The 10,640-nt window shown below is 49.7% G+C and overlaps 1 non-coding gene across 1 annotated transcript; it reads left to right on the forward strand.

Annotated features, from left to right (window-relative positions):
* The first annotated feature begins 10,115 nt into the window (after positions 1 to 10,115).
* TRNAS-ACU (transfer RNA serine (anticodon ACU)) lies at positions 10,116 to 10,190 on the forward strand. Its single transcript has one exon. It is a non-coding gene; the product is annotated as a tRNA-Ser (tRNA).
* The last annotated feature ends 450 nt before the right edge of the window (positions 10,191 to 10,640 follow it).

A 10,640-nucleotide genomic window follows, 5' to 3' on the forward strand; every position in this document is an offset into this window, starting at 1 on the left:
ATGGCCAACGCCCTCGACGCCACGTGAACAAGATGCTGCTGATGCTTCGTACGGTGCTGCTGCAGGTGATGAAGGTTCGAGCCACGTTGGCCGTGACACCACCTTTAGCAGGCACTGAGCTCTTGCGAAACTGGGGCTTCGTTCGCCCGCGAGGGGCGCAGCGGGGTTTACGAAGCTTCTCCCAAGAGAACACCCCTAATGAAAGCCGGGCGCCAGGCCGGGGGACGCTTGTACCCATTTTTACCGGTGGGTGTCCGGCGGTGGGTTTCGAACCGACCACCTCCCGCAGCCGAGACGGGCGCCCAAACCACTAGGCCACGGCTGTGATCAACTTATCGCTGATCCATCAGAGCAACTGTGGTCAAGACCCTTTTCCCAAGCATCTCACCCAGAAGAGCCGAGCACCAGGCCGGGGGAAATTTTGAACCAATTAAAAACCGGTGGGTACCCGGCGACACAGGGGTGAAACGAACGCGCAGAGCGGCAAACCACGTACAACCTTGGTCCGTAAAGTTCCGAGACTGAGTCTATTTAAAAAGATGCGATCAACATTGCAATCATTTCTGCAGCACCCCTTCGTAATAGTCTTCCTTGCAGTCTATACACAGCTTCTAATGCTTCTTTATGTCTTGAAAAAAGTTGTAAAATGCTTATTTTGGCAGGACTGTCAGCTTCTTTGTCGTGGCGCCTTGAATGGCCTCCGCGCTCGCACATCCAGCGACTTTTTTGGGCTCTCTTCACACGAGGAAACAGAAAAAAAATTCATTGGGAGACGTCAGGCGGGTATGGCGGATGGGGAAGTACTGTAATACTGTGCTTGGCGAGAAATTGTTTCACGCTAAGAGCAGTTTGCGGCCTTGGGTCATCGTGTAAAAGGCTTCATTGCCCAGAAGTCAGGGCGACGGCATCGCAGTGCATCACGCATGCTTTGGAGCATGCGGATATAAAACTCCTGATTCACCTTCTGCCCTTGTGGGACAAACTCGCGGTGTATGACACCTCTGGCATCGAAAAATCTATTAGCATTGTCTTCCTTTCGGTCTTCTATCGCCGCACTTTTCACGACGCGAGAGAGCCTGTGGACCGCCATTGGGCGCTTTGCCTCTTTGAGGATGGTATTGAAAACACCATGTTCCGTCTTGAGTAATGATGCCCTCGACGAATGCAGCTTCCTTCTTTGCCTCGGAGTGAAAATCAGTGCACTGATGTCCACGTGTCCTTCTGCTCCTGTGTGAAGGAATGCAGCACAAGTCTGGCATTCAGCTTTCGTTTACACAAGTTCTGAAAAAAACTTTGGTGGTATGTCGTCTTACTAATGTCGAGGGCATCTGTTAGCATGCGGACTGTAATGGTAGGGTCTTGCTGTACGACTTCCCTGATGCGAGTCACGTTGGTTTAATTCCGTGAGGTTGAAGGGCGCCCCTGCCTTGTGTGGTCTACCACCGACGTTTTCCCCGAAACGAACCTCTTGTGCCACTCACAAACTCGCGCTGCGATGTCATGCCGTAAGCGTCACGAAGGAGCTCAAACGTCTGTGCGGCTGTCTTGCCACGCTTCACACAGAATTTTATGTTTTCGCGCTATTCGAGGTGGACGTCCATGTCTCTGCATTCACACACAGTAGAATGCGCAGAAGACGAGTGACAACGCATATTTCTATATTTAGGCTCATCTACCGGCTGCCATAGAAATGAACACAAATAGCTCAGGTTGCCACAGAAATGAACACAAATAGCACAGGTTAGCCTGAAAAGATGGTCCTACACATACGCACCAACATTTGTTAGACCTGCCTTTCACAATGGAAGAACTATCCACAGTTATCGCGGAGACAAACAGGCACACGTCTCCGGGTCATGATGAGGTGACCTATGATGCCATTGCAAAGCTACCCCACACCTCCCGTCTTCGACTCCTGGAGTATTACAATTCTTCCTGGATGGCTGGTGAGGTCCCCACGGAATGGAAGCTGGCGAAAATCGTGCCCGTTTTGAAACCCTGTAAGCAGCCAACAAGCTACGCATCATTCCGGCCCATTGCCCTACTGAGCTGCGTAGGTAAGCTCATGGAGCGCATGATCTGCAAGCGCATAACTTGGTTCCTAGAAAGCCGAAATGAGTTCCCCCAAGAAATGAACGCGTTCCGTCAAAACAGGTCTGCGACTGACAATGTCATCGCCCTCGTCTCATCAATTGAGGAGTACCTTCATGCTGGGTACATCCCAACAGCCGTTTTCCTAGACATCAAGGCCGCTTTTGACTCCTTCTTTCACCATGCAATTCTCGCAGCCTTTGGCAGTCTTGGCCTTGGAGGAAGGCTATACAAGTCGATTGGGCATTATTTACAAGAACGACAAATTTTTATTACCACTCCAAACGGTCCAACACGCTTTCACGCAGTGGAGAGGGGCGTACCACAGGGAGCGGTGCTCAGCCCTCTCCTGTTCAATATTGTCCTTATTCACATAAGAAGACACCTTCCGCGAGGGGTCCGCATAACAATTTATGCTGATGATATCTGCATCTGGACCGCGTCACGTTCGCGCTATATTACCCAGCAACGTCTTCAGAGAGCACTATTGCACATTTCGACGTACCTGGCTTCCAGAGGTCTTCGTTTCTCGCCAGAAAAGAGTGTTGCAATGGCGTTTACAAGAAAAACGATGACCCGATGTCCGCTGCTCCTAGGCGGACGATCGCTGCCATATGTACGATCTCAGCGATTCCTGGGTGTTGTAATCGACTATAATCTGTCATGGTCACCTCAGATCAAAAAACTCCGTGCGAGGATTACTGCAGCATCGCTAGTGTTCAGGTTCATGGCGGGAACAAGGTGAGGTAGCAACTGCCGATCAATGCTTCTGCTTGAAAAAGCCTACGTTGAAGGAACCTTGCGCTACTGTCTACCAGTGCTTCAAAGATTATCTACATCAAGCAATAAGACTCAATGCCGCACGGAACAACTGCCTGCGCATATATCTTGGCCTCCCAAAGGGTTCCTCTGCATCAGGAACAGTAGCGGAGGCAGGATGTCTCCCACTAGAGGTAATTGCCGCCCAGGAAACTATGCGTACCCATCTCCGCCATGTCCTGCAAGGGAAGAAGCACTTCCTACACCGTGTCCACCTAACTCACAGCAACTCTAGCTTTGGCCAGGCAGTGCCGCTCCTGCCCCTTCCTACTATTAATCAGCCTCAGAAACTACTACCTCTGGCCTTTCCTCCATGGACACTCTCTCCTCTAAAGGTGAAGAAGTCTGTTCCAGGTGTGAATGCAAAGACCCGCATGCCACAGGCAGCACTTCTGCAAGCTACTCTCGCCTACTTAATCGAAGAATATACGCAGCACACCCATATCTTCACCGATGGTTCAACTACTAAAGAAACTTCTTCTTGTGGCCTTTATGTGCCCTCAACAGGCCATGCCCTTTCTTACCGGCTGCAGCGGAGGACCTCCTCTACAACAGCTGAGCTTCACGGCATTAAGGAAGCTGTTTCTTACATCCTGCGCCGAACCTCCGGCCGTTGGGTTATCTTCACCGATTCAAAAGCATCTCTGCAGATCCTGGCCAACCTGCTGAAGAAAACGAATCACCAGCCAGTTTCCCTGGACATTGGGTATATCCATCATTTAGCTATTGCCGCAGGCCACTGCATAACATTTCAGTGGGTACCTGCTCACTGTGGCATTATGGCTAATGAAAAAGCAGATGAAGCGGCCCGTAAGGGCCATCAACATCAGAGATACATTCGAAGTTTTCTCACGAAATCTGATGCGTCCCAAATGGCTAAACGTTTTGCGTACGAAGAAACGTATCGGCTTTGGAGTTTGCCGACACATCAGTACCAATTTCTTCACTCAGTCGACCCACATCTTAGATCAAGACTCTCACCCAGAATTCCTCGACAACTCGAAACACTTTATCACCGACTTCGTCTGAATGCTGCATATACAAATGGCCTTACAATTTGCATTGTCAGCGGAAGAGGGCACCGCACAGGCGATAACAGCTCCAAGAAACGATTTCACCGACCCCCAAGCGAAAATATCGGAGCACCAGTCAAGATCAAAATCCCGTACCTGCGACTACCCAACATCCACCCAATGGAAAGACCGCTCTGGCTCCTTCCCGTCCTTGGACATCGGACGCAGCAGCATCCGCAGTGGAGGTGGCAGCAGTACCAGCAGACGGGCTCAGAGCCCCGGACTTAAACAAGTGAGCTGGGCGGGAGTGGCCTCTCACGGAAAGGGGACGGAGCTGCAGTCATTACAGCCTAAACTCGATGAGGCACTCCACCCCATTCATGTGCTCACGGACGAAATCAAGCACTTGGAACAAGAAAATAGCAAACTAAAAGCGCCCGCCAAATCAAAGGACTCTCCTCCAAAGCCACTCACAATCCCGGAAGTCATAGAAATGGAAACTGCTATTACCGCATCAGTCAAAACACCAGTAAGCGTAGCTAGCAAGGAAGAAACACCTCGCAAAAAACGAGCAGTAGCTGACATAAGAAATCCCTCATTGGAGGATAGAGCCCCGAAACTCGAAAAAAAAGTGGAAGACCACAGCCAGAAACTCGATAACCTAAAAGAGATTTGACAATTTAACCCAAAGACTCGAGCAACACCTACAGGATGTAATTCGCAAGTTCGGAGTAATCAACGCCGTTTTAGAGAAAATTTTCCGTCCGCTTTCCCCGTCTGCTCAAGGGGCGCCACTCGATCTATCCCCGCAAAATGGCCAATCCTAAAGCCATAACAATTTGGCAATGGAACTGCAGGTGTATGCGCAAAAAAAGCAGATCTGCAATTACACATTCAATCGCAATCCAAAAAACCTGACGTGATAGCGACCCCAGAAACCAGAATGTCTAGACTGCCAGGGTACCGGGCAGTTCTGCAATGTCACATCGCAGAACAACCTTTAACCGCTACGATGGTGCATAGAAACCTTACCGTGGGTAACCACGAGATAGAAAACGTAGAGCTCGATTGTATATTAATCGAAATTCTACCTAGCAAAAGAAACTCCTATTTTCTGTTCAAACTGAACGCATAGTGCCACCGCAGGGCACAGGCTGGACCAGCGAAAGTAGCTATACTCAACGCCCTACAAATCGCAGGCCACAACGCAACCATAATTGTGGGCGACTTTAACGCTCAACACGTGCAATGGGGACACGCACAACATCCAGGAATGGTACGGCCCTAATGGAATTTACCCAGCAAAGAGGGCTAACCCAATAAACGGACCCCATGCAACCTACCAGGATAGGCAACAGCGTGAAAAGGGGCACGTGCACAGACATCAGGATAGGCAGAATTCTCCTAAACTTAAGCTGGAGCAAACACCAGACAAAATCTGGGAAGTGACCAGTATATCATAACGTCTAAAATCGCCATGAGCAATCTCAAACCCAAACCCAGGAAAAACAGAATCACAGACAAACTTAGGACGATCCGCGACCAAAACCAGTAACCGATTACAGACAGAACAGTCGACACAAACCCTCCTATCGGATGTGGGACAGGCCACTAAAGAACTAGTACTTCATCTAGGCGTAAATACGATTGACAGCTGACTTACATACACGTGGGAGGCAAGGCAAAGCCTAGAAAAACCCAGACCTAGAATACTGTTTGTACGCGGACGATATCACCCTTTGGACCAAAAAGGGGAGTATCGGCACGACACAAGTTACGCTACAACAAACGGCAGATGAAGTAGTAGAGGAGGCACAAGCCGCGGGACTTGCGTGTTCCCACAAAAAATTCGAAGTCCTTATCCTACACCCAAAGCGTCAAAGACACAATAAAGCCCCTGAGATCCATATCTACGCGGAAGGGACACCTATTCCAGAAGTGGAAACACTAAAAATATTGGGAATGCTGATAGAGACAAACCCTAAAAATGGCACACTAATTAAGAAACTAAGAAACACCGTTAACTAAATCTCCCTCCACATCAGACGCATCTCGAATAGGCGAGGAGTTAAAGAAGCCGAGACCAGGAAACTAATCGAAGACTTCGTTTTTAGCGGAGTCATCTACTGTACACCATACGTCACCCTCACAGTCACAGAAAGAGACCACCTGGATTCTCTAATTCGACAATCCTACAAAATTGCGCTCACCCTCACTCATCATACCCGAAATGAAAAACTACTACAGTTAGGAATTCATAACACCTTATCGGAAATGATGGAAGCACAACTCACCACACAATACGGAAGGCTATCAGGCACTGAGACGGGACGTTTCATCTTAAAGAAGGCAGGAATACAAAATTATGGAATAAGTGCGCGCAAAACTTGACAATTCCAAGACACGTGCACGAACACTTAGTAGTCCATCCTCTGCTCAAAAACATGTATCCACACTACGATACGTACAGGAGAAAGGCTACGGCCGAAAAACTTCACGAAAGATGTTCAGTTCAGAATGACACGGCGCATGTGGACGTGGCAGAACATGCGTACAGAGATGCCTTTTCCCTGGCAGTTGTCTATCATCGTGGTTCTCCCCTCGCACTGGCGACAGTTGACAAAACAAAATTTACGGAGGAGCCCGAAGAAGCTGCCATACCTTTAGCCATTACCTCCACCGCTGCCAAATACATCATCAGCGACTCTAAAACCGCAATTCGAAATTTTGCCAAAGGAAAGACTCAGTCCGCAGCCATCAAAATATTACAAAAATCTCCATTACCCGCCAGATTACATTGATCTGGGTCTCCGCCCATTAAGGCCATCCTAGAAAAGAGGCGGCGCACCAATTTGCCGGAAGATTCGTAGTTAACCGAGAGGTGCGCTACCCCGAGCACAAGTCGTCCTAGGAGCGAGTGGCGACCTACAAAGAAATTACAGCCCATTTCAAGAAAAAAAGACAAATCTTCGCGGAACCACGTAGATCTCTAAGTAAAACACAAGTCAGCTGGTTGCAGCTCCAAACAGACACTTTCTTTGATGCGTACATGCACTCTATATGGTTCCCAGAGCAGTTTAGCCCCGTCGGTTCTCTCTGTGGACACCATAAGGCAGGCACACCACACATCGTATTCTCATGTATTCAAGACAAGCCGTTAAACAGTCTGCAGTTCTCCACCCAAACTCAGTGGCATGCCGCGCTGCTCAGCTCGGACCCGGAGGTTCAACTTGAGTAACGGAGCGGGCCGAAGAGGTCGCCGAACGACATCGTAGGTCGGCCGCCGGCGTCTGGCCTAGTAGAGGTACCCACCGCGGGGAGGGGAACGTCACCCCAGTCTGCGACTAAGACCTCGTCTTTAAAGTTTACCTCCTCCTCCATCGTTCACGACAAACCCGATGCCACGAACGCCAGTACAGCTTTCACGCCGAACAAACGGGCAGCAAGGCGCCGCCTCGTCATGAACGCGCCTTGGATGTGGGCAGCGTTGCTGGCCGCTCACCGCATGATTCCTGCGTTCCCCACCCGTAGGGCCCCACTGCGCCCGAACGAGACGAGCGGGAGGCACTAAAGGCCTTTGATAATTATGAAAGGCCTTTAGGAGGCACCGCCGTCGCGCGCTATCTGTCGGGGCAGTGGCGTAGACTGGGAGGGTGAGGAAGAGGAAGTGGTTTTATTGGGCGCCGCCTGATGGCTCTACGTGCGCGCCAAGCGATTTGGAAATGTAGTGGTAACGTACTTTGCTACTCGCTTAACTGCGGCTTATGTAATTTCCATGCTCATAATTACTAGTTGTGACTTCCAATCGCACAGTTGGAGCACTTCGGGAGCAACGTTTTCTGCTCTTTTCGGACCAACTGTATTCCAAACGCAGATCTGAGCCACGGATCGCGTCTTCCAATCGTAGAGAGGGAGCGGTTGCCGAGCCGAGATTGCTCCGTGGAGCAGTCGGGACTGCTGCGCCGAAATCGGCGGAGTAGACCGGAAGTTTGCGCGACGTTCTTTTTCAGCGGAGATAGCGGCGCCCTCCATTTCCGGCGGCTTGTCGCGTCTACCACGCCGGCTACTCTACGCGCTCCGTAGCAGACGATCAGCTTCGCCCGCCGCTATGGACTCAAAAGTAAATCGCGCGAAAAGCGCGGGCAAGCGCAAGGAATGACGGGTACTTCCTCCAGCAGTTCGCGAGTGCCACCTATATTCTCTGGCAACAGCAAGTGTACTCCGATCGCAATTTCAGGTCGCGCGCTCTGCGCCGGATTCAGGCACTCTGTCACAGAGCGTGCACGCCACTCCGGGCCTGCGATTGGAATTCACCATTATATACACCACAGTACACGTCTCTAAAACATCATTCTAAGACAACACCGTATTCACTAGACGCGCCTTTGTTCATTCCACACCGTCAAGCTGGCTTGGCGAAGGAGGAAAAGTTTTAATGAGTTAGGAACATAATTGTGGCGGCGATTGTGAAGACGTTTTTCTTCAAGTTGCACGCTGGTACTTTGCGGGTTATATATGGATGGAGGAGAAGAGATTGTTTTTAACATGGGGTGCTGACTGCTTGTTATGTCCCAAACCAGAGTTAATATAACACGTCTTCACTGATGGCTGCGATGAGCTTCTCTTTTGGGACGTCCTCCAGCGTACAATAAAGAAAGACTTACCCTTGATGCCGTATGGGATACGATTCCTGGACGTTCAGCCGGATCTTTATAAATAGGATGTAATTTGCCTTCTTAGCCTGCGCAGCAATTGGTGAAGCAGAATGGCTTTTGACACTGCGATGAAGATGCACAGTCTGTCCGAGATTACTTCAAATAAAACATATTTATGCTGCGGGAATTCTGCAAGAAGCTATGAATTGGAGATGAAGTTATCGAGTTGACAGGAGAGTTGTGTTCTTTGAAACAGTTTTGATTTTCTCACGCGAGTGAAACACATGACCGCCTTTGATGTTTGAAATTGTGGCGCAGAACATGTCAGTGATCTGCTGTAAACTGTCGAAACAGGCAATAAGGACAAAAAAGCTGGGCTGGCGAACTGGTTAGCGTGCTCGTCTCGCAATCCGGAGGCCGTGGTTCGATTCCCCAACTCGCTTAACGTCCTACTCGGTTTTATTTATGCTTCTGAGGCTTTTCGCTCACGCCCAACGCCGACGACGACACCGGCTTTTCTACGACACGGGGCCCTTAACGCTATTTAGTTAAAACATATTCCGCTGGCCACGAGGAACACACTTCCTTTTGTAGCGATAGCTACATTACACTAGCCGTTCGAGCTTTCAGCGTGGCCGCCCTTGAGCTTCGTGGCTGCTCCGTGGCTGGTCACGTGGAGCGGAGACTTGAAGGTCCAGATTGCAAGCACTGCGAAATCGTTACGAGGTACTGTTGTGAAGCTTTCGCTTCAGAAACCATTGTCCCGTCCTGTTAATGTACCAGGGCTTTTGGCGTTCGAGACGGAGACGCTTCCAATCCGCTACGACGGTATGGTGAACTAGAATATTCTTATCTAGTTCCCTGTAACGACGGCTCGGCGTTTGGACATGAATAAAAGGGCGTGTAGCGAATGCACGGGTGTCTTAGGAACGTATCTTCGAGATAAATACTGAGGCATACATGAGTAATTATGGGAAAGTAAATTACAGATGTCGGAATTAAGCGAGTACCATGCGTTTCAAGTAAAATCCCTCCGTGCTTGGCGTGCAGTCGTAGCACCATCCTGTATCACCCACTAAAACCTCCCTCCGCTATGCACTGAGCTGGCCCGGCAGATGGCGCGCGTTTATTCTGTCGGCGCCTTCCCTAACGCTGATGAGCTGGTGTCTACATGAGCTGGTGTCCGACCACGCGGGAACGCTATCGCGTTTCAAACTTACGGCAGAGCTTATATCGTATCTCAGGATTTTGAAGTGATAGCTTCACTACGCCATTTAAATCCGATTTCGTCGTCCCTGCCACAGCCCTCTACTCAGAAAGCTGCCGGCGGCCCCTGCAGCTACTGCCAGTTTCCGCCGCTGGCACTGCTCTAAAAATAAGCCTGAATGAGCATAAATAATTATGATTCAATTTCTGCACTGCAAATTCTGTATGTAATTAAACATTTACTCCATTGTATTCCAAAGTACCTCCCATAGTAAATAAAATGCGCAGTTTATATGGAATAACTAAAAACTCCTAAGTGTGCGCTAGACCCGCCGCTGTGGCTCAGTGGTTAGGGCGCTGGACTACTGATCCGGAGTTCCCGGGTTCGAACCCGACCGCGGCGGCTGCGTTTTTATGGAGGAAAAACGCTAAGGCACCCGTGTGCTGTGCGATGTCAGTGCACGTTAAAGATCCCCAGGTGGTCGAAATTATTCCGGAGCCCTCCACTACAGCAGCTCTTTTTGCTTTCTTCTTTCTCTCCCCCCTTTATCCCTATCCTTACGGCGCGGTTCAGGTGTCCAACGATATATGAGACAGATACTGCGCCATTTCCTTTCCCCCAAAACCAATTATTATTATTAAGTGTGCGCTAGAGGATAAGCCATATACACCCATTTGGGCGTTTTTTTTGTTAACAGTGCAAATAGTTCTCCCTAAGCTCTGGCAGCTCGTAAGCACCCACACCGGGTTCATGAATAATAATAATAATGATTGGTTTTGGGGGGAAAGGAAATGGCGCAGTTTCTGTCTCATATATCGTTGGACACTTGAACCGCGCCGTAAGGGAAGGGTAAAG

This window comes from Amblyomma americanum, chromosome 8 (assembly GCF_052857255.1).
Source record: "Amblyomma americanum isolate KBUSLIRL-KWMA chromosome 8, ASM5285725v1, whole genome shotgun sequence".
In the NCBI taxonomy this organism is placed as follows: Eukaryota; Metazoa; Arthropoda; class Arachnida; order Ixodida; family Ixodidae; genus Amblyomma; species Amblyomma americanum.